The following is a 24,922-nucleotide window of genomic DNA, read 5'->3' as shown; positions in this document are numbered from 1 at the left end:
ACCCATCTGAGGTGGAGAGGCTGATGAGCCATGTGGAAAGACCGAGTACAGTCATTCATTTAGAAATGAAATTACAGAAGCCCAGCACCCGCTCTGCCTCTTCTTCTTTTTTTTTCGCCCCCACACTTATGGAGCCAAAATGTGCCTGAGCATTTCCATAATTGGATTATTCCCCTACATATTCACACCCATTCCCCCACTGTGATATTACATTTGATCTAATGGTCACCGCAGAACTGCAGGATGCATATTGAGGATGGTGAAACACACAAGCTCAGTTTGATGAAATTGTGAGCAGGAGAAGCGTCTGAAGTGAGACTGTAAGTGTGTCAGGAAAACAATGGGGCTGGGAAGGGCTAAAGGTTACAAATTGGCTTTGTTTGTGTGTGTGTGTGTGTGTGTGTGTGTGTGTGTGTGTGTGTGTGTGTGTGTGTGTGTCATCGCTGAAGGCATTTGATCCCAACGCTGAAATACAAACACTTTTTCTCTTTCGTTGTTTTCCTGCTTTGATATCAGAACATGATATTTGTGTTTTATTGATGCCTTTTTCTCTGTATTACTCCTCTTGACCTCCTGGGACAGCACAGTCAAGCCTGTCTACATTATTCAGAAAAAGCAACGCGAAAAGTCGCATAACAGAGGTTTGTGTGTGTGTGTGTGTGTTTGCAGAGCTGAAAACTTGATGGATCACAGTGAAACCAAACAACTTATCAAAATGAATTTAGTCTCTAAAGCAGAAAATTGCAATTCACTAAATGATCCAAATGGGTTGATTGCTTTTTTGCCATCATTTTTAGTAATGCCACGATTACTGTTTTTAGACTTAGAGTTACCCTAACTATTAATCCTATAAATATCAAATACAGCATCTGGGCAATTCCCTGAAATTTACGACTTAATCTAATACTTTATAAGCAATCAGACTTTTTGCTTGCTGTTCATTAAAATGCCAAGAAAATCTCATAGAGCTACACGGAGAGAGGGATTCAAGCCAATACCTTGAGACAACACACTTGTATATACATAATAGCACTATAACAACCTCTAATGGCCCGTTTTCACTGAGTCGGTACAGGTCACCTTTATCAGGCTTGCATTTTCACTGCCTAAAGGGTACTAATGGTACCCTTTTGATGGGCGTAGTGTATGACAGAAAGTTGCGTTCTACATCATTGTCGCTAAAGGAAATGTCAAAGTAAAACTGTACAGGTCGTTCATATATCATATGAGAAGCTCGGGTCGAAGCATAAACCATTATGCTTGAATCATAGTTTGTTAATATATATAGGGCGAAGCTGTGGCGCAAGAAGGTCGCTGGTTCAAACCTCGGCTCTGCTGGCATTTCTGTGTGGAGTTTGGAATTGTAGAGTGTGGAGTTTTTAAATTGTCCGTAGTGTATGTGTGTGTGTGTGTGTGTTTGTGTGTGTGTGGATGTTTCCCAGAGATGGGTTGCGGCCGGAAGAGCATCCGCTGCGTAAAAACCTGCTGGATAAGTTGGCGGTTCATTCTGACGTGGCAACCCCGGATTAATAAAGGGACTAAGCCGACAAGAAAATGAATGAATTTATATATATATTGCTGTTAGGTACCTTTTGATGGTGAAAATGTATCGAACCATACAATACTGTACCACTCAGTGAAAACGGTTCATTAGAGATTGTCAAGGTGCTATTGTGTACAAGTGTGTTGTCTCAAGGTATTGGCTTGGATCCCTCTATCAGTGTAGTTCTATGAAATTTCCTTCCTTTTAATGAACAACAAGAAAAAAGTCTGATTGATTAAGTATTAGATTAAGTCATAAAATTTGAGGAATTGCCCAGATGTGTTTAATATTAATAGGATTAAGTGTGTGTCTGAGTCAAACAACAGTAATCGTGACGTTACTAAAAATGGCACTAAAAAGCCAATCAAGCCATTTGGATAATCTAGTAAATCTTCCTCTTTTCCTAGATCGGATGCTGAAGCGGACATGTTAGCCATGCTTTCCCGGGCTGTTTCGGCCGTGGGGTTGGAGCTGGTTCATCCCCCAGCTCCGCGGCCGGACCGACTAGATGGGTGCTACGTAGAGGACCAGAAGGCGAAGCCTTCGAAGCATCTCGTCCCCTTCTACCCGGAAGTGCACAGTAGGCTCACGCAGTCTTGGAGGGCACCTTTCTCTGCCCGTGCTGCGTGTCCCTCCGCCCTCACCGCCCTTGACGGCGGAGCTGCCAGGGTGTATGAGGCGATCCCGTCAGTGGAGCGCGCTATCGCGGTCCATCTTTGTCCGCGTGGCGCCTCTGCGTGTCGGGGTTTGCCCCGCCTCCCGTCCAAAGCCTGTAGGTTGTCTGCCTCCCTCAGAGCCAGAGCTTATAAGGCTGCGGGCCAGGCTGCATCTGCTTTGCACGCGATGGCCACCTACCAGCCCTACCAAGCGCAGGCGCTGGCCGAGCTGCACGAGGGCGGGTCTAACCCAGGCTTACTACATGAGCTGCGCACCGCGACCGACTATGCTCTTCGGACTACTAAGTCCGCCGCGTGTGTGCTGGGAAGGAAGATGTCCACACTTGTGGTTCAGGAACGCCACCTCTGGCTAAACCTGGCCGATATGCAAGATGTTGACAAAGTTCGCTTCCTTGACTCGCCCATATCCCAGGCTGACCTGTTCGGCCACACTGTCGGTGAATTCACCCAGGAACTCAAAACGGTGAAAGAGCAGTCGGATGCGATGGGCAATGTCATCTATCAGCGCGGCCATAAGCCCGCTCTGCCCGCCGAGCCATCCACCTCCGCTGCTCCTCGCCGAGGGCGTGGCGTACACCTCGAAAGCAGGCAGCCCCCCCTGCCCAGGGCACCATTAAGTCCGGTAAACGGACCGCAAAGTGTCCCTGTGACAGGCCATCCGGAGAAGAGGAAACTTGCTCTTTCCCCGCTGGAGGGCGGGGCCCCAATTACAATGGTACTTTTCAGTGCCACCAAAACATCAAAGAAAGAGCACTTTTCCCCTTCCCCGGATGTGACAGCACGAACTCTGCCAGTCCGGGACGCGCTGCCTTCCGGCTCGCAGATTCTATGTGCTTCGCCAGTGGCTCACGAGCGCTGGGCGGACGGTCTCCCTTCCTTCAGCCCTCCAGCCCCCTCTCTGGAGTCAGGGTGCGGAGCCAGAGCGAATCGCTCTCTTCCAGCTCTTCCGCGGGACCCTTGTGCTTCCCGAATCAGCACACCCACTCTGCGCTGCCCCACCACTGGTACGTCAGCGATTGTAGCGATGACTCCATTAGCGCGGGCCAGCCCCTCCCGGTGGCTCAAACGCACAATCAGACTCGGTTACGCGATTCAGTTCACGAAACGGCCCCCCAAGTTCACGGGCGTGTATTTCTCCAGGGTCAACCCCCTGTCCACCCCTGTCTTGCGAGAGGAGATTGCTGTCCTCCTGGCGAAGGGTGCAATCGAGCCAGTTCCTCCAGCCAAGATGGAGAGTGGGTTTTACAGCCCATACTTCATCGTACCCAAAAGAGCAGTGGGACACGACCAATCCTAGATCTGCACGTTTTGAACCGCTGTTTGCACAAGCTGCCGTTCAGAATGCTCACGCAGAGGCGCATTCTCCAATACGCTAATCCTCGGGATTGGTTTGCAGCCATAGACCTGAAAGACGCGTATTTCCATGTCTCCATTCTTCCACGCCACCGCCAATTTTTGCGGTTTGCGTTCGAGGGTCGAGCGTGGCAGTACAAGGTCCTCCCCTTCGGGCTCTCTCTGTCTCCTCGGGTCTTCACCAAACTCGTGGAGGGTGCCTTAGCGCCCTTTCGGCTCGCGGGCATCCGCATACTCAATTATCTCGACGACTGGCTGATTTTAGCCCACTCGCAGGAGCAATTGATTATGCACAGGATTATAGGCAGAGGATCTCTTTTCTCGGAATGGAGCTGGACTCGATCACCATGGTAGCGCACCTCTCCGAGGAACGCGTTCGCCTGTTGCTGAACTGTCTGAGAGAGCTTGTCAGCAAACTAGTGGTCCCACTGAAGTTCTTTAAGAGGCTCCTGGGGCATATGGCATGCGCAGCCGCCGTCACGCCGCTCGGATTGCTCCATATGAGACCACTGCAGCACTGGCTTCACGATCTGGTCCCAAGAAGCGCATGGCACGCGGGCACACACCGGGTCTCTGTTACTGCGCTGTGTCGCCGCGCCCTCAGCCCTTGGAACGACCCCTCGTTCCTACAGGCCGGTGTGCCTCTAGGACAGGCGTCCAGCCATGTTGTTGTTTCAACGGATGCTTCCAACACGGGTTGGGGGGGCCGTGTGTCGCGGGCATGCAGCTGAGGGCCTGTGGAAGGGTGCCCAGTTGCATTGGCATATCAATCGCCTTGAGCTGTTGGCAGCGTTCCTCGCTCTCCACCGCTTTTTTTACGGTGCTGGAGTGCAACACGTGCTGGTCAGGACGGACAGTACGGCGGCGGCGTCGTATATCAACCACATGGGGGGTATGCGCTCTCGCTGCATATCTCAGCTTGCCCGCCATCTGCTCCTCTGGAGTCACCCGCGGCTGAAATCGCTGCGCGCCATTCACGTTCCAGGCACGCTCAATCGTGCAGCCGATGCGCTCTCACGACAGCTGTTACACCCTGGAGAATGGAGACTCCACCCCGAGTCTGTTCAGCTGATATGGGCGCGATTCGGGGAGGCCGAGATCGATCTGTTTGCTTCCCCCGAGAACGCTCATTGCCAGTTGTTTTTTTCCCTGATCAAGGGCTCTCTTGGCACGCATGCACTGGCCCACAGCTGGCCTCGGGGCATGCGCAAGTATGCGTTTCCCCCAGTGAGCCTGCTCGCGCAGTTACTATGCAAGGTCAGGGAGGACGAGGAACAGGTTCTGCTAGTTGCGCCCCCTTGGCCCAACCGGACCTGGATATCAGAGCTCTCGCTCCTCGCGACGGCCCTCCCCTTGCGGATCCCTTTGAGAGAGGACCTACTCTCTCAGGGACAGGGCACCATCTGGCACCCTCGTCCCGATCTTTGGAACTTCCACGTTTGGTCCTTAGACGCGAGGAAGGCTGTCGTCCTCCACTCTCAAGGTTTACGTGGCCGCCATCTCCGCTTATCATAACGCGGTAGCTGGCGGCACCGTGGGAAAGCATAACCTCATCATCCGGTTCCTTAGGGGTGCTAGGCGAATTAATGCATCTCACCCCCCTCTCATGCCCTCTTGGGATCTCGCCCTCGTTCTCACGAGTTTGCGAGCAGATCCCTTTGAGCCACTCGAATCAGTATCTCTAAGATTTCTGTCCCTGAAGACAGCTCATCTGGTCGCGTTGGCCTCCATCAAGAGGGTCGGGGACATGGAGGCATTTTCGGTCTGTGACTCATGCCTGGAATTCGGGCCGGATTATTCTCACGTCATTCTGAGACCCCGCCCGGGTTATGTGCCCAAGGTTCCTACCACCCCCTTTAGAGATCAGGTAGTGAACCTGAAAGCGCTGCCCCCAAAGAGGCAGACCCAGCCCTTTCTTTACTTTGTCCAGTACGCAATCTGCGCATTTATGTGGACCGTACGAATTTTAGATCATCTGAGAAACAAAGATTTTCCCACTGGATTGTGGATGCCATTTCACTCGCTTATTCGAGTCGAGGTCAGCCGTGTCCCCCGGGAGTGCATGCACACTCCACTCGGACCTTGGGCGCATGCACGCGGTGCCTCTCTAACAGACATCTGTAGAGCTGCGGGCTGGGCGACACCCAACACATTTGCAAGGTTTTACAATCTGCGAGTGGAGCCGGTCTCCTCAAGGGTATTAGGTAACCATTTGGTGATTGAGGAAACAACATGTTGAGACACGCTTGCTGTGCCATTTTCCCTAACACGGAGATACGTGCGCCTTTTTATCTGTCAGTAAAGTTCCCCATCAGGTGAGCCCTGCAGATTCCTCTGTGGCCCCCAGCACTGACAGAGCGGAGGAGTCAGTTCTGCTGCCAATTCATTTAATTCATTGGCCCGTTCAATACTCTCCAGACATGCGGCTTCTGATCCGAATCCTCCATTTCGTGGATTTTCACAAAGATCAAATCCACTTAATAGCACTTCCGTTCCCCTCCTCGGGGAACGAAGGGTTACATCTGTAACCTCGAACGTTCTAGTCCTTACCAAACTAGTCGAAATTTCTGTGTGGAGTTTACATGTTCTCCCTGTGCTTGCATAGGTTTCCCCTGGTCCCCCGGTTTCCTCCCACCATCCAAAAACATGCAGCCTAAGTTTATTGACTAATCCAAAGTGGCACCATAGACATGCTCCTACTAGTAAGTAGCAATCTCTTCATAGCAATCCCTATAAGTCATTAGCTACAAACAGTAGGGGTCCTCTCGAGACCTACCTAAACTCAAACTCCTCTCTCGCCCTGCAAATGAGAGGAAGCCCTGGGCTCGAGGATCTTATAAGCTCAGGGCTCTCTCCCAAGACAGCATGCCAAACATGCTTTATAACCAATGATCAGCTAAGTGTAAACTAGGGATGCTCAAAATAATCGATTAACCGTTAACCGAAAGGGTGCATTTGTGACCGATAAATGCTATCAATTAAACGATTAAAATATTATTTTATATATTTTTAGTTTGGCTGCATAAGGGGCCGATTAAATGCGTCTTTGCGTTAAGAGGGGCATCTTTTGCATGCGGCTCATCCCAGAGCAGCAGTTTGTGTTGTCAAGACAACTAGAGAGAACTTTTTAAGAGCTTGGTTTCCGCTACATTCATTCTTCCATGGCAGGGACCAAAATGCATCCCGCCACGACTACATTACCCATTCAAAACATTCAGTTATTGTTGTTGTTGTTTTTAATAGCGGATTATAAACGCATCAAAACGTATTAAAAGGTAAGTGGATTATAACAGCGCAAACTTTTCTGTAACCGTATAGTGCTGTGTGCTGTTTAATCCTTTGGGGTTACGTGCTGACTGACTGACAGGTGTGCGATGCGTGAGGCCAGCAAACACGCAGAAGCTTTCAGTTAAGATGAACACAGTTTATATAGTTATACTTTATTTAAAGATAAAGTATGACTCTGTATATAATCACTCTATCTTGCTGGAGTTTACAGCCGTTTCACTTTACTTCAGGACGCATTAAAGCCGCTCTGAAGGTCTAATCGCTGTTTTAAGTTATCCAGAGCTGTATGAATGTACAAATCTTGAATATTACAATATTATTAAATATTACAATTGTAACAACAAAGACAGCAACACTTTTGCACAATTGATACTCAGCTGATTCAGTCGTTTCATAAGAGGACCGCGCCTCTTCTCTTCTTTTTTCCTTGTCAACATAAAGGCAGTGAGGTGCGCCTCGCGTTTTTGGACTGAAAAAAAGCACGTTAGCTGTGGTCGGCCACTTGTTTTACTGCAAGACATACTTAACTTTGCGGGACGATAACGTATAACCCGTGGCTACAGACACATTTGCCAAAGAAGCAAAATGGAAGAAGAATATTGCTGTTTAAAACAGACGTGTTGATGCCAAAAAAAGCGTTGATGTTGACCTGGATCTGCGTAATAAACGCAACAAATAGGCTTTATTTTTTATTTTACAGCTTATAAAGCATGTATGCACATTAATGCAATATCATATTTAAACAACAAAACTGTTTACAAAAAGTCAACATATGCGCGTGTTGTTGTCTTTTCATCACGCAGCACGCACTTGAACCGCGAAGGAGAGAAGGGAAACCATACATCAGGACATATTCTTTAAAATAATGATTTCTATTAAAAATGTAAATGGTTTTGTGATTATAATAATAACAGCGGGGCATTAAATAAATGCATATTTTCCGTGGAGCGAGCGATTTGAGGAAGTCTGCTATTTTTTTGACGGAAGAAAAAACATATGATTGGAAAAAACTGCCTATGCCGGTTATTAAAAATAATCAGTCAGTGTTTTCAATTTGTAATATAAATTAATTATTTAAGTGGAAAATAATTTAGGGCAGTCCTATTTATTTTATTCATTTTATTTAGTTTATACTGCTCTTCTGTGCTAAACACTGCAGGTGCGTGAAAACGCTTTGTTATGTTCTATTATTAATATGCTAGCATATAAAAATAAATCAGTATTTTAAAATGCAATATTTAATGTGTCTTACACAAAATAGTCACGTCAATTTGTTTAATATAAAATTAATAGTAATCTGACCAGTTAACCATTAATAACCGATTAATGAGCGCCGGTTGTCGGTTAGCAAAATTAACCGAAATGAGCATCCCTAGTGTAAACTCCTGAAATAATTTTTAACCATTTAACAGTAAAGCTAAACAAAAGCAAAATAAATTTCACACAATGCAAAAAACTAAGCAAATTTAAAAATAAATGATATAAGCAAATATATGTGCTAAACAAATACAAAGAAACATATCAATAAAACAAACAAAAAAAACCCACATACAAATAAATTTTCCTGACACAACGTAAAATAAATTAATAAAAAGCTAATTAAATTATTAGATGTGGACAAAACAGACAAAAACAAATAATTTGTATGGCAATAAACATACAAATAAACCATTAAAAAATGATATAATTGTTATTTTATTTAGTTATTTAGTTATATTAGTTATGAGAAACAAATAACCAAATGTCCAAATAAATAAACAAGTAAAAAGTTATAAATAATTATAGCAATAAAAATAATAATAATAATAATAGTAATAATAATAATAATATGGTAATAATAAATAAGGTATTATTGTTAAAATAAACAAATGAATATGCAAATAGAGCAAACATAAATAAATAAACAAGTTAAAAAACAAGTAGTCAATAAAGATGTGCTTATTATGCTAAAAAAACTAAACAAAAAAAAAAATAAATCACAACAATATAAAAAAAATAAATAAACAAATAAATAATCAGGCAAATAAACAATAAAAGTTTTGCCTGTATTTTAATATACAAATAAAACAAACATGAAGTGCAAAAAAACAAAACAAATGTATAAACAATTTGACAGTTGGTTTTGCCCTTGTCATTACCCAATATTAGCCACCCTCTTATTCGACCTATTTGACAAATTTCTGACACATGCATTATGCATCTTGTAAATCAGGTATTTTATTTCTGAACCTTCTTGAAACCCCAAACCGCAGCAAACACGCAGACATGAAGGGACAGGGTCGGATCTCAATTAGGTCAGTTCCTGAGAATGTTTCAGATAAGCATTGTGAAAATAAGCAAGTGGATATTTATATATTCTCTTTGATGTGCGACCTCGGGGGAGAACCAAACCCCGCGCTGGCATATTTTGAGTTCAGCGATGGGATGTTGCGCATGTTTTTGTGTAACACTGGAAGTCTATTGCTAATGAGTCACAGGTGAGCTCAGCCTCGCCATCACACGTTTTCATGGTTATTTTTGGAGGTTATAACACATGGACACACACGGGCATTTTCTAACACAAACAAACACTCAAACACACACTTATTGACTTGCATTTATAACGACATCTCTCAGTGACTCACGGGCTGTTTGCATAGATCTCAAAGCTGTAGTCACTACAAAAACACTGATGGTTAATTTGCTTAACATTACAGGACAGCCAAAGGTTTCGACATCATCACAAGGTGACCTCTGTGCCTTTTCAAATATTGTTTTATATTTCAAAGCAGGCTAATTGATTTTTTTAAGGTGCAAAAAGAGACATCTCAGATATCTTTCGCAGAATTCTAGCCAGAAATCCATATTTCAAGAGCCGCAGGAAAGCTGAAAACTTGCTGTATTGCTTTTCAAATCGACCTCTCGGCATCTGAACTTTTTACAAGTCTTGTGTACATGTGGATAGTGTTGCCCTGAGGTTCTCAAAGCACACATGCAGATTTCATTAAGGTCATGTCCTTACCAATTACTGGGAACAAACTACACTGTAAAACCCAACAGTCAACTTTATCAAATGAAATAAGTGTAGTTACCTCAAAATTTACCTAAAGTTAATTCTACTCATTTGAAGAGTTTTGAACTCAGCGTTAAAGGTATAGAAGTTAATTAAATATCTCATTACTTCAATTTAAATGTAGTAAGTTCACAGTACTCATACAGATTTGTTTTTTAACTCAAATTATTTGTTGAAATTGGTCCTCCCTTCGTCTGCTACCCAGGCTTTTCTGTCCATTCACTGTCCAATCAATTAAAGGTAAAGACCCCCCAAAAATAAAAATTATAAAAATGAAGATAAACATGTATTTTTGTTGTTGAAATTTTTGGGTGAACTATCCCTTCAAATGTTTTTTTTTTTTTTTTTTAATGCATAGTATATTTTATGTGTGGTATTTTGTTTTACAACAAGACATTAATTATTCATTCACTCACTCATTTTCCTTAGGCTTAGTGCCTTTATTCATCAGGGGTCGCCACAGTGGAATGAACCGCCAATGAACTGACTGTGGGAAAAAAAACGCAGTACGCGGAGGAAACTCACACGAACACAGGGAGAACATGCAAACCACAAGGTAATGCCAACTGGCCCTGCCGGGGCTCGAACCAGCAACTGTTTTGCTGTGTGGTGACAGTGCTAATCACTGAGCTACTGCGTCGCCCGCTTCATTAATTAATGTTAAATCATTTATTAACTAACATGGATTCAAAATGATCTTGTTTAGCATTTATTAACTGCAGTTAATTACACTACAAATGCATTATTAAAATCGAAAATTGTGCAAAATTTAACATTAGTTAATGGAATTCTTTGATAGTTAATATAGTTAATGGAATTTTTTCATTACAAAGATGAATAAATACTGCAATAAATATTAGTCAGTAAAGTACATTAACTAACATTAACTAATTTGTGTTAATTACATTTACTTATGTACAATTTTTTTCCATCAATAAATTGTTGTATTATACACCAGTTCTAAGTGATGCCGTTTGTCAGTTACCAGCGATCTAATCCTTGCAGATTGCAAGTAAACTCAGAGATTGCATAGATCTACATATCTGCCGGTATATGGACTACAAGATCCAGTCATGATTGCTAACACACACAGCTAAAGCTGTTCAAAACTGATGACATGGTCTTTAAAAGCAGCACACACACACACACACACACACACTAGTGGCTGAGTCTTCTAATGTAAAGCAGACTATGCAGCTAATATTATCGTTTATTTAAAATACAAAACATGTTTTCGATTTAGAAAAATGGTTTGGAATAATTTTATAATGGTTTGGGGTAGGACTGACCATTATCGAGGCATCAAAACTGCAATTCTTTCTTAATAAATAGAAAAACATACACATATCCCTCACATAATTACAGAGCAACATTAAAACCCATCATGATTCCTAATCCAGTCTTGACTTTACAGTCAGACCCTTTTTTATGTATTCCTGAAGAAGATTACCGGATGTTTCTTGCAGCACTGTAAATAATTCATAACTTTGAGGTCTTACATATTTGTTATATATACAGTACATATTATGGGACATGACTAGGCCCACATGGAAAAATTTTCCTTTGATTTATTTACAATAGTTTGTAAAGTAATATTTTCTGTCTTTTAGTAGATATATTAAATGAGACTTGCTTTGCTTAACAAATAAGTGGATCTAGTTGAATTTGCATTTTAAACATTAAATAAAAGTTAAAAAGCTTTTTTTTTTATTTAATTTATTACGTTTTTAGTTTTGATACTCCCAAAACAGTTTGCATAAATCCGCAGATTTTATTTATTTATATATATATTTTTTTTTACAAAATTCTCTGCAGAAATAGCTAAAAAAAGTCCACTGATTCTATCTGCCCCTAGATATGACCTATTAATGAAACCACATGTTAAAGGGGTCCTATTATGACCCTTTTTACAAGATATAAAATAAATATCTGATGTCCTTAGAGTGTGTATGACAAGTTTCAAGTCAAAAACTATAATGTTTTACTCTTTAAAACTGTCCCTTTTAAGCTTTGATCCTGAATTTTGGTGACTGTCACTTTAAATTCAAATAAGATTGTGCTGCCAGCCCTGTTTTGAAAAGAGGGCGGAGCTACAAATGCATCATCATAACAGCAGATTCAAAAATGGCTGCTACTCAGGGCTGTCTATGCTAATGAGGAAGAGATTGTCACTAATGGGCGGGGCTTTCTCCCTCTGATGACACGTACAAAGGGAGAATGTCAATCAAAGTGTTTCTGCAGGGTGCTTTAATGATGTGTGACTATACAAAGTAGAACTAATTAATTTTTACCATAAGAGACTGGCTATGTTCACATACTGTTGCCACACAACTTTACCCCCAATAAAGGAGATTTTTGCATAATAGGTCCCCTTTAATGAAGAAAAACTAATAAATCGTAAGAAGAAAAAAAAAGCATCAAGATTAAAGAGTTAGTTTTTGCATCAGTGAACTGTTTGAAATATGTCGTTTGTCCTGCGGTAATGCATCAGACTGCCTGAAGTTATGACTGATGGACCAGTCACCCTTTCTGCCACGAAAGGCAATAATGCATTGATTATGCTGAATAATCAAATTATTCATTCAACTATCAACGACTGCTGGCAGGCAGATACGCTTTCGTGTACCACAAGAATTGTGCCAGAGGCAACATTGCATATTTATGGACTAATCACAAGATTATGTCGCATGCATGCCACCAAAAGTAAATAAATAAACATACTTTTTCAAGGTATTAAAGCCAAATAAGCAGAAAACAACAGCATAAATTTCATATTCGATGTCATACTGATCAAAACATTCATTTATCTGTGGAAAAAGTCACTTTATCAGTTGTATACTTGCAATTTTTTATGTATATATTTAACATATTTAACAATCATTAATATTATGTATATTATATATCATGTATCGAAGAAATGTGTGCATATAACCCATTGGGCCATCCATTGTCGAACTATGCTTTTAAGAAAACTACCATTTAAAAATCATCTTCAACCAGCCAAAGTGGCTAGTGGAGGTGGCTGTCTAACCCGCCACAGCTGAACTCTATACTGCATTTGGTGGGTTGGCAGGTGCTTTTGTCAAGCCCTGATTTTTTAAGTGAAGTTTCACAAACTAAAGCTATGGTCACACTAGAGTTTGAGCTTGCGAAATTCTGTTGTTCGGTGCTGCGAAAAGGGGCGGGATTAAACAAGACGATTAGACATTTCAAAAAGTGAACGATTGTTCTATATTTTAAATTACTGTCCAGAAAGATCACGTTTTGATCCTCGATTGGTCTCACGCAGTCAAGTGCTGCGATTTCGCAGGTCAGAGTTCACCAACCTTGAACTTTCCATTGCAGCGATCTGCAAAACTTGCTGCATGAGCTTGCATTTTCAGTCTGACGCATTCCCGTGCGTATGAATGGAAGTCTGTGGGGAGAAAAGTGCAGTGTGACTGCAGCTTAACTTCGAGAGGATTAATCACGTAATATGAGCTGCTCTCTCATCTGTAATCATGAGTAAGCCAATCAGATCAATCCAAACACTCTATAAGTAGCCTGTCTAAAACTACACCCTTATCTTTATTTTCCGAAGAAACCCCTTATCCACCCCATCTCCCCCTTTCCTCCTTTAACAGGGCAAGCTCTCAAGAACTACATGATCTCGTATGCCTTACATGCTCATTGATTGAGCGGGAGCCCTGGGCTTCATTATCTCTGAGCTTAGGGTTCTCTCCCGGGACAGCATGTCAAACCAGCTGTTATTATCAAGCAATATCTAAGCGTGAACTCTTGAATATTGGATAAAATTTAATCTATCAACACAAATTTTATTTGTGTGTGTACCTATTTTACTGATTTTTTAAGATTTAATATTATTTTTATGGTTCTTCTGAATGTGCCAGTTTAGTTTCAGTTTAAAACAAAATTCAGATTTTTTTATTACAATGTGTTAAAAAGTCAGAGAGACAGAGAGAAACAATATGAGTGAAGGACCAGCATTCAGCTGTACGTGTACGACCCAGACACAGACCAAGCAGACACTACTGTTGAGAAATCAATACTCGTGATGTGCTAGAATATGGATTAACTGGATTAACTTTGACTGAGGGTATAAGGCAAGTTAGTTATTTCCAACGGAGAGACGCATACGCGAGGCAACTAGCTCAAAGTTTACAGCCGCACCTAGATGAGATGACAGGGAGCTTCTGTGACCAGGGGAAATGCAAGCGGCTGAAGTTTAGGGAAGACGCGATGAAAAGTACACATTTGCAAACCCACCTAAAGTTACAAACATTGGCGCTGATGAGAGCAATCATGTGGTGAATGTTGATCCGCCAGCTGAGATCAATCGAGTGTTTTTAGAGATAGTGCTGAAAGACTCGTTGGATCAGCAGTTTTTAATGGGCTGAATCTCAACACGCTGCATTCACTGTGTCTTCGGCACAAATGGCCGCTAAATGTAAAATTTCTGTTGCTCATTCGCTGGAAAACAAAGGAAGCCTAATGAGCCTTACAACCAAAAATAGAGCAAGGTTGTTTCTTTGGTGACATCGCTTTGACTACCATGCTGAAAATAGCATGGAACAAAAAAATAGCGTGAAACAACAAATTGAGGATATGGTAATGTGCGACTGTCAATCAATATTGGTGGGCGAGAGGACCGCACTCCTACGACAAGTTGCGGTCGGTCTCAAAACCGATCCAATTGGTCCACCCTTTTTATGTTGTGAAATTGAAAAAAAGAAAGGACTGGATGTGTTTCTGTCATGCTCCTTGAAAAAACGATAACAACAAGGATCCAAGATGCAAGGTCTTTAAATGACTGGTGAGTAACCGACAGTTTAAAAAATAGAACTAAATAGAAAGATAAGTGCAGAGCTGTAAAGGAAAACCAATGAAGTCCAGATCGGTTTAGCTCTCTGGAACAGCTGGCAGATCCAATAAACGCAGCACAATAAACGATAACGAACTGACAAGATGCAAAGAACACCACGCACCTATATATAGGAAAGACAATTAGCCACAGCTGAAACCAATGAAACAGTCACATGATCAAAGCAGAATACTACTACACCGCAAATGAATGAGGCGAAACAAAACCACGTGAAAATAACACAGACACAACAGGAAGTGCACACAGCCTGTAACCGTGACATGTTTATATCACCCTAATATGACGGTCTATACATTACACCAACACACGTCTGTTCAAACAGCTTGAAAAGTAGATTTTTCACCATAGGTGCCCATTAAAATAAAATAGAGTATAGTTTAATTTACATAAATTTAAATCATGAAGGGAATTCAAACTTATTTTCAATGCTGCAGCATAATACAAGCAGTATTTGGTGTGTAAAAATTTTAAAAACTGTGAGGTAAAAAATAATGATTCAAATGACGCAACCATTTCATGAATTCACCTCACAGTATTGTCATTGATGTCTTCAAAGGAAGGCTATTTATTCTCTCATTCCGAGGCTACGTTGTAAGCTAAATTTAATTTGCATTTCTCTCCAGCAGTCACAAGTCGTGTCTCCATTCACTCCTAAGATAAGTTGAAAAATATTTAATTTCACGCCTTTTACTACGCCAAGAATAGAGCCGAGGACATGTTTCATCAATTTGCAGCTTCACATCTCTGCTTTTGAATTCTGCCCGAGTTCATTGTAGCGTTTCTCAGCTGAGTGTTTGTTCATTTCGAATGCACTCACTCCAGGCAGACGTCTGGATGCTTGAATGGTGCCATCTGTTGAGTCAGCAGCACGGAAACATTCAAAATGCAGAGGCTGCAGCACAACACTCGTCAACTGGAAAGCTCAGCCACGTTACGTCAATATGATTAGTTTGGAATCATTTCCTCTGGTAAATGCGGGACACCCACAATGATTTACCTTTCGATTGCCCCGTAATGAGAAAACAAGGTCTTCGTTGGCTGAATGACAATTGGTAGTAGACCTCACAGAATCCCTCAGCACCACAGTAGACATTAACAATCAAAACAAACTGTTCTAATATCACTCTAAGGAAAATACATTCAAAAATTAAATGCTGTATTATTTATTTTGGGTTCTGATGTCATTTGTATTCCAACTGTGTTGTTGTTACGTGTAGTGTTCACTTCTGCCCGTAATTATTACTTTCAATTGATCTTGTTTTACTTTTTCTCTTTTCATTTTCTATTGGTTGATTTGGTGATGTCAAACTTCTCACTCTCACTCATTCCTCCATGCCATCACAATTTTTCGATGGCTTTATTGCTGTGTTACAAAGTACCATTATGTGCCTAAAAATGTAGTGCGAGTAAACGTACCTGTCGTAAGTATTACTCAAAGTATGAGTAAAAAGTAGACTTTCAAAAGTACTCAAGAGTAGTGAGTATTATGCTGTAAAAAGCTGATGCATTTACTTAACATTCTGTAAACTTAACATTCTGTAGTGCATTTAGTGCACACAACATCAAAAGATGTTAATCTTAGGTTTGATTTAGGTTGTGAGGTCCAAAATTCAAGTCTAGACAGCGTTTAAGGGCAACATTATTTTGATGTCCAATAATGACGTCAAATGACGTTAATATTTGGTTGATTTTAGGTTGTTTTACAAAGCCACCAAAATCCAACGTTGAGCCAACACCCTTAACCAAATTCTGACATTTATTCAACAGAATGCAACGTTTGATAAACGTCATAGTGGTAACATCCACACAACATCCACAAACATCACTAGACATAGATATTTGGTTGATTTTAGGTTGGACATTGACGTCGGCCTGACACTGAGTTTCTGACACTTAGAGGTGGGTAGTAACGAGTTACATCTACTTCGTTACATTTACTTGAGTAAAATTATTGGGTAACATGTACTTTTTGAGTACATTTAAATATGTGTACTTTTACTCTTACTCAATTATCAGAGAAAAATCATTACTCTTACTTCACTAAATTTCGTGGCATTCCTCTGTTACAGTCAAATGATAATAAAAATTATCCATATGTTTTGTTTGCAAATATCACGAGGCGCTGCATTGGAGAGGTTGTGTCACGAGAGGTTGCCATAGAGTCACATCTCCCACTTTCGGTTAGGGCCCCCGTGTTATACTGCAGTCACACCATGGCCATCTGCAGTTCCAAGAAGGACGATCATGCAGTCTGTGCAGTAAGTTTTATCGGACCAGGTCACCCGGCCTTAAGTTCAGTCTGTTTTCACTCCAAGATGTCAACAAGAATAGTCTGATAATGTCATGCATGCACGATGTACATTAAACTGACATCGCAGCATATACATGAATTCCAGCTCCAACCTGAAAACAAAATTGTGGTAAGTGTCTAAATTATCCCATTTTGAACCCTATTAATGGTAACTATGCAGGCCCGTAGCCAGGGGGCTTCGGGTGGTTGGAAAAACCCACTCCTCAATGACAAAGGTCAAGAATTTGTCTCATACATGAGCTCATTTGCCTTATTTTGACTGCTATGTCATCATAAATAGTGAAATTAATTTATTGAAAAAGGCTTTAAGACCAGTGAAAATCCTATAGTAAAATTTATTTGAAAACTAATTTGGTTATTTTTGCTATTTTGCTATTTGCTATTTGCTAATATTTTGGTACAATAAATGTGTCATTACGATGACGACCTAATAGGCTAATCCAGCTAAAATAGTGCTTAAAATGCCACTAAAATGCAGTATTTAAATGTCATACATTGTAAATGAGGTAAATATCTGCAAGAAAGGTCCACATAAAAAAAAAAAAAACTTATAACAGGCTGGTGTAGCATGAAATTAGCTCATTTTATGAATATTAATAATCAACAATAACGGTTTATTCTTAATTATTAATATTCCGGCTTAAGCTTCAGTCAGTTCGGTCAAACAAACATATGATTGTAAATGATCATGCTCGCGCGATCGAGCGGATTCTCAGATTATGAATATTAATTATCAACAATAAAGAATTATTATTAATAATTAATATTCCGGATCAATTTATTGTTAATTTGACCAAACGAACACAAGCAGAGCCGCCGCTCTTCCGAGCGGACACGGTAATCTATTCATTTAGAAAAAAGGGAATTTAATTGCTACTTCTTGTGAAGTAGATTAATCATTCAAAAGTTTTAAACAACTTATAATAGCTAGGCAGGGGAATCTGTATTTCAGTGACATTTTCTCGTGAGGCAAACAATACCATTCATTTGATTAGAAATGGAATTTATTGACTAGTCAGACGTAACGAACAAACAAACGCACAAACATACATTAAACACAAAACAAAGGTAAACCCCGTGGAGATATCGGGTCTATAGAACGTGTAACAGCAAAGAGAAATAGTAAAGCTAGAAAATATAGATTTCAGATTAAAGAGTGACAAAACTTTCAGTTCCACACGCACCATTAAGGACCACCAAGGTTATATAAAAAAAACACCTTTTTGATAAAAGGGGCACAGCTTAATCGCATAACTAAAATCACCTGGTTTTTCATGTCTGGAGGTCTCTTTTATGCGTCTCTCTTCCGTCGTGATGAAAACTACTCTTGATGTCCTTTGATGCGTGGAGTTTGTAATGCAGTTCGGACGAACACGATCGCAAACTTTAAACTGAATTTACTTTGCCGGAAAATAAAGAAAACGTGGCGGGAAAAAAGTCCATGCGGCTTAGGAAGCCACGTGTGGCCCAAAGGCCACCGACAATGATGTTCTTCTTTTGGGACGTTCTCTTTCTGCACAGATGTTTGGGAGGGCAGAATGAGTTATACCTGCGGGTCACGTGACGACCCGTACAGCATTCTGACCAATGATTTCAGGGGAAAGTTTGCGCGCGAACCTTCCTTTGTCTCTGGGCTGCTCGTATGCAAATTTGAGCGTCCGCCTAAAGCATGCGGACAGGCATTTAATACAGGGCTTTAAAGAATAAAGCAATGCGAGTTATGGTCTCGCTCTATGCATCATGTGTTGTAAAATGTCAGCAGAAACCCATCGGTACCAAACATGGGGGGGTTGAAAGTACATCACATAATTTTTCATATCCTTACAATATTTATGCTTTACAAAGGCCTAAATGGAACATGCATACAGGTTATAAGAGAGGTTACACAGGTAAGAAAAGTCAGAAATGAGATACAAAGTTTACAAAACATAACACATTGGTTTTGTGCTGGTTCTGGATTTGATGAGTTCATTTTCTTTCTGTCGGAACAGCCTCGTGGGGGTGTATGTGTGTGTGTGAGGGTATTTGGGCAGGAATGTCTTTGAAGTTTTCCTGCTTATCTATCCAGGCCCCCTGAACAACTTAAGCTGTCACGAAAATCCAGACTTCTTGGAGCCAGGAGTCGTAAAACCGTTCTGTCGGACCGTGATAAAATCAATAAGAAATTTTATCTGTGGACTGTACGCTACACTGGCTACGGGACTGCTTTGGAATAACCGAGTAGCTGTTTAATGGAATAACAGATTGTCCCAGTACAGTCACTTAGTGTCCCAGAGATGGGTTGCGGCTGGAAGGGCATCCTCTGCGTAAAAAGGTGCTGGATAAGTTGGCGGTTCATCCCGCTGTGGCGACCCCAAATTTATTCAGGGTCTAAGCCGAAAAAAGAAAATGAATGAATATTAGTCATTCAGGCTGTTAATCCTTAAAAAGTGTAACATTTAAACGTTATTTTTAACATAAAATCATAAAATGATTTATATATATATATATATATATATATATATATATATATATATATATATATATATATATATATATATATATAATTAGCTCCATGTATATTTTTCCTATTATGTTTAACAGAAATTTTTTTAACACATTTCTATACATAATAGTTTTAATAACTCATTTCTAAAAACTGATTTGATTTAACTTTGTCATGATGACAGTAAATAATATTTGACTAGATATTTTTCAAGACATTAGTATTAAGCTTAAAGTGACATTTAAAGGCTTAACTATGTTTATAAGGTTAAAGTTAGAGTAATTAGGCAAGTCATTAAGGATGGTTTGTTCTGTAGACAATCAAAAAAATATTGCTGAAGGGGGCTAATAATATTGACCTTAAAATGGGTTTAAAATTATTAAAAACTGAGAAACTGTGAAAATTTCAATCTGTTAAACATCATTTGGGAAATATTTAAAGAAAAAAATCAGGAGGGCGAATTATTTTGACAAACTATATATATATATTTGTGTGTGTGTGTGTGTGTGTGTGTGTGTGTGTGTGTGTGTGTTTGTGTGTATGTATATACACACACACAGTTGACATATTTAATAAAAAAAAAAAAATATATATATATATATATATATATATATATATATATATATATATATATATATATATATATATGAGCAATTCCATGAAAATGTCAACCTTGCCATGAAAAGAAAAATGTTTTCACCAAAATAGCGAAACCGTTTCTACATTTTTTGCGCAGGCAAGTGTTTTACAGTACTTTAAAAATACTTAAAAATGTCTCTGTCAATGTTTTCAAACTATTATATTTGATTTACCAAAGTCAAACAAATGGCAATTTCACATCCATCACATCCATAACGAAAAAGTGTCACATCCATAACAAAGCTTTTCCCTCAAAAATGCAAAAATGTCAAAATAAAATAAAATCAATCAGTTTTGTTCTATAAAGAGCCTACTCTTATCCTTTTGTTGAGCATTATTTTTTTGGGTTGTGTAGTTTAATTCACAGAATTTCTACGAAATATGTTGTATACTGTAAACTCGCAGACTTTTTTTGTCACATCCATAACGCTTGTTTATTTTCCTCATTTAAAGTATAAAAATGTTCACAGATTGAATTTTTTTGATCCCATAACTCTGTGGTTAGTTGTTTTGGAAAATATAAACAGATGGTTCAATATAATGATAACGTATACTTTCTCTGCGAATTTATGTTTTGAATTTTTACTGCAAATGTCACATCCATAACGCTGGAATCAGCCATATATATATATATATATATATATATATATATATATATATATATATATATATATATATATATATATATATATATTTTTTTTTTTTTTTTAATTAAATATGTCAACTGCCAACATTAAACCCTGAAATTAAGAACAATGTCACCATTTAGTAGAAACTGTGTGAATGGAATGTTAGTTATGGGCTTTACTTTAATCCATAAATAGCTTTACTTTGGAAACCTAATGTGATTAAAAATCGCAAGCATATCTAGCACAATTCATTCACAAAGTCTTTGCCACAAAGTCCATTCATGTGCTTGTCAAGAGAGAGGGCGGGACCATCTCAAGTTTTTTAGAGCTTATTGGATGTTGACGCTTCTCCTTTCAGCTATTGGCTCAAAGGAGTGTCAATCAAAGGTGCAAAAATGGCCGGCGGCCATTTTGTTGACCAAATCACCAGTGTTATGACTGGAGACGCTACTCTGTTGAATTCACTACAACGAGTAGTTTGGATGATAGTTTGGATGAACATGGATGTTTATCAATGTATAAATATGTTGTGGACTAATGTTTTAAGGATTGGATTTCCTGAACCCTTGCTTGAGAGGTGAGTCATTCTATTCACGCTACATTCGTCTTTCGAAAGAAACATGTTTAATCTTTGTTGCAGTTTGCGAGGCTTTCCTTTAAAAGTGTTATGTACATTACTGCAGGTGCACCGCTAGGAAAGCGGTAAGAGTTCGGCTTGGATCACCAGTGTCTTAAGAGTTTAGGCGGAGTTTGTGGACGGTGATCGAGTTTTGACTGTAATCTTGCTGGAGGATTGGGTTGAAAACACAGAGATTGTGTTGTGTGAGGCAGTTTGAAGTGGAAGGTTGAGATATTGTTGAAATTGTTGGAGTTATAGTTGGAGATGTAGTTGTTGTTGTTGTGTTCTTCAAATCGAAGATGGCTGTAGTGAGAAACACTGGCTCTTTATAGTGGGTTAGGACTGGCCTGATTGGTGGATCATACGTAGCTAATGTAAAACTGTGTTCAATCATAATCACGTGATCCTCTTGAAATTAGTTTATAAATATTCTCACTAATTTCTGTCTTGAACACAACAGTTTTTTTCCCCTTTACTGCTTTTAATGCAATAATAACAAACACATACACTTTTTGAACATGTTTTGACTATCAGTTAAAAATAGTGTTTGGGACATTTCATATGCTGCAAAATAGTTGCAAGATGACACTGTATGTCTGTAACAAAATATAAAATGTAAGACATAAAAGCTAAAACGTGCTGTATGTTGCCACTAAGCCCTGGGAGGTCATTAAAGGGAGTAACAGAAAAAAAAAAGAAAAATACAAACCAAAATGGCAATATCATCCATTATCAAAGCTATTCATTCATTCATTCAGTTATTCCTTTTCTTTTCGGCTTAGTCCCTTTTTTAATCCAGAGTCATCACAGCGGAATGAACCACCAACTTATCAAGCACATGTTTTACGCAGCAGATGCCCTTCCAGCTGCAACTCATCTCTGGGAAACATCCATACACACTCATTCACACTCATACACTATGGACAATATAGCCTACCTAATTCACCAGTACCTCATTTCACTGGACTGTGGGGTAAACCGGAGAACACCTAGAAAACCCACGCGAACGCGGGGAGATCATGCAAACTCCACTCAGAAACGTCAATTGACCCATCAGAGGCTCGACTTAGTGAACTTCTTGCTGTACAGCGACAGCACTACCAACTGCACCACTGCGTTGCCTCAAAGCTGTTCAAATGGACAAAAAATAATCATTTGTAAAAATTGACCTGCATTATGCAGAGTTTTGCTCATTTACAGTCAACATCTCTTATTAAATCAGGAATTAATTTAAAGTCTCTTTTCTCTTGTATTTGCAATAATACATATGTAACTGCTTTAGCTAATTGCAGCAAAATGCAGGAAACACCAGACAAATTTACACTACATGAATATAACATTTTCCCTTTGTCTCTTGATCAGTAAGAGTCTTTTTATTTGAAAATGCCATAACAGCCTATTAGTGATGATTTTTTATTTTTATTTTTTACATTGATTATTTTTTTTTTTTTTTACATTTTATCTCCCATCAGTATCAGGCAAATAATAAACATATACAGTCGAAATCAGAATTATTAACCCCCTGAATTATTAGACCCCTGTTTATTTCCCCCCAATTTTTGTTGAACAGTGATTTTTTTCTACAAATTTCTAAACATAATAGTTATAATAACTCATCTCTAATAACTGATTTATTTTATCTTTGCCATGATGACAGTAAATAATATTTGATTAGATATTTTTCAAGACACTTCTATGTTGCTTAAAGTGACATTTAAAGGCTTAACTAGGTTAATTAGTTTAACTAGGCAGGTTAGGGTAATTAGGCAGGTTATTGTAAAATGATGGTTTGTTCTGTAGACTATCACAAAAAAAAAATAGCTTAAAGGGGCTAATAATCTTGAACTTAATATGTTTTTTTTTTAATTAACAATAATTTTTAAAAAATCAATCCTTAAATCTTTAAGTATAAATTTAAAAAACACCCACACATAGAATTTTTTGTGTGTCGAAATTACGTATACTGTTGTCAGTAGGCCACCTCGCCATTGTTTGACTGCAGATTATTAATAATTCACTGAATAAGACACCTTTGTTCATTAATTCATCTGTTGTTGTCATGGCGGATGTCTTGTAGGATCACAATGCTATATTTTCTAAAGTCATCTGCATATACCATGGACATCTGCAAGCTAAACTGATTATTTTAAACATTAAGTGGAATCATTTGTAAAAAAAAAAAAATAACACAACAACAAAAAAAAATAAAAAATTTTTGCTTTGGAAACGAAATCTTTTCTTCCTCTGTCGATTAGCATTACGTATAAACCGCTTAACGTCATAATAAAATATTTAGCATGGTTTAAAGCTCCTGTTTTGAAGTAATTAAATCTCTTTCTGCAGGCATATCTCTCAGCTTTTAATTTCCCTGCTGCTTTCATTATAGATTGTTTTAAGAAGCGAGCATTAAATCATGACTAAATCTGGAGTCACTGCAGTTGTTCATAACAAAATCCTAATCAGACTATTTACAAAGGAACGACACAAAAAGCACAGTGTCACTAAATAGCACCATCTTAAAAAAGTGTACTCTAAATAGCAGTGACTTCGACAAATGGAACTTAATCTATAAAACTACATGCAAAAGTGCTGCACTTATTCACCACTGTGTGTCTTATTGATTTCCATTGATTTCAGTTTGCCATTTAACACATACCGCAAGCTCAAGCAAAAGGAAATATCCAGATCTAAACTCTTCTGCAGCAGAGTGCTACTCTTCCAATGCGCAGCAGAGCATCATGGTTCATATTAGGACCTCATGTTCCACCATTCTTTGTGATGAGTTCCCCAGGGCTTTGTACTGAGTCCGCTGCTGTTCACCTTCCGACCCTAGACTGCATTGCTCAACATTAAAGCATAACATCATTAACTTTTCCTTAGCAGAGTTATTGGACTCATCGCCCAGAATGAGATGGCCTAGTGCAACAACAACTCTTGCTATAATGGCAACAAAACAAAACTGATGATTGTTGACTGCACTGCTCTTGAATTACAGCAGTGTGGTATTGGACGTGCTCATAGTTTCAAAGTCAAGATACTGTTTTCAGTTGGTATTAACACACATTTAAATGCATCGCTGTGATCAGATGTGTTCAGACTTCCTTGGGACTCATTCCTATATTTCATTTACTAGATTCAAGTACTAAGCCAACTAATGCACATCATGAGTAAGCAGGAAAGCAAGTGAATGAAAAGAGAGTGGATGGAAACTTGATTATGGTGGATTGAGAAAGCCAACATATTGTTATGCTGCATAAACTTAATATTCTTCTGTATGCTTCTTCTTAGACTGTTTTAAGAACACATATCCCCCTAGACTGTTCATACTACAACCTCCAAACTAACTCCAAACCTCTAAACTATACTGAATTAAGTTGCTTTATCTTTTCCAACTGATCCGACTTACAGTTTTCCGAAAACTGTCCCGGAAATGTAGAAAAAGTC

This window comes from Danio rerio, chromosome 22 (assembly GCF_049306965.1).
Source record: "Danio rerio strain Tuebingen ecotype United States chromosome 22, GRCz12tu, whole genome shotgun sequence".
Lineage (NCBI taxonomy): Eukaryota > Metazoa > Chordata > Actinopteri > Cypriniformes > Danionidae > Danio > Danio rerio.
The sequence above is the reverse complement of the archived record's forward strand: the minus strand, read 5'-3'. Positions refer to the sequence as shown.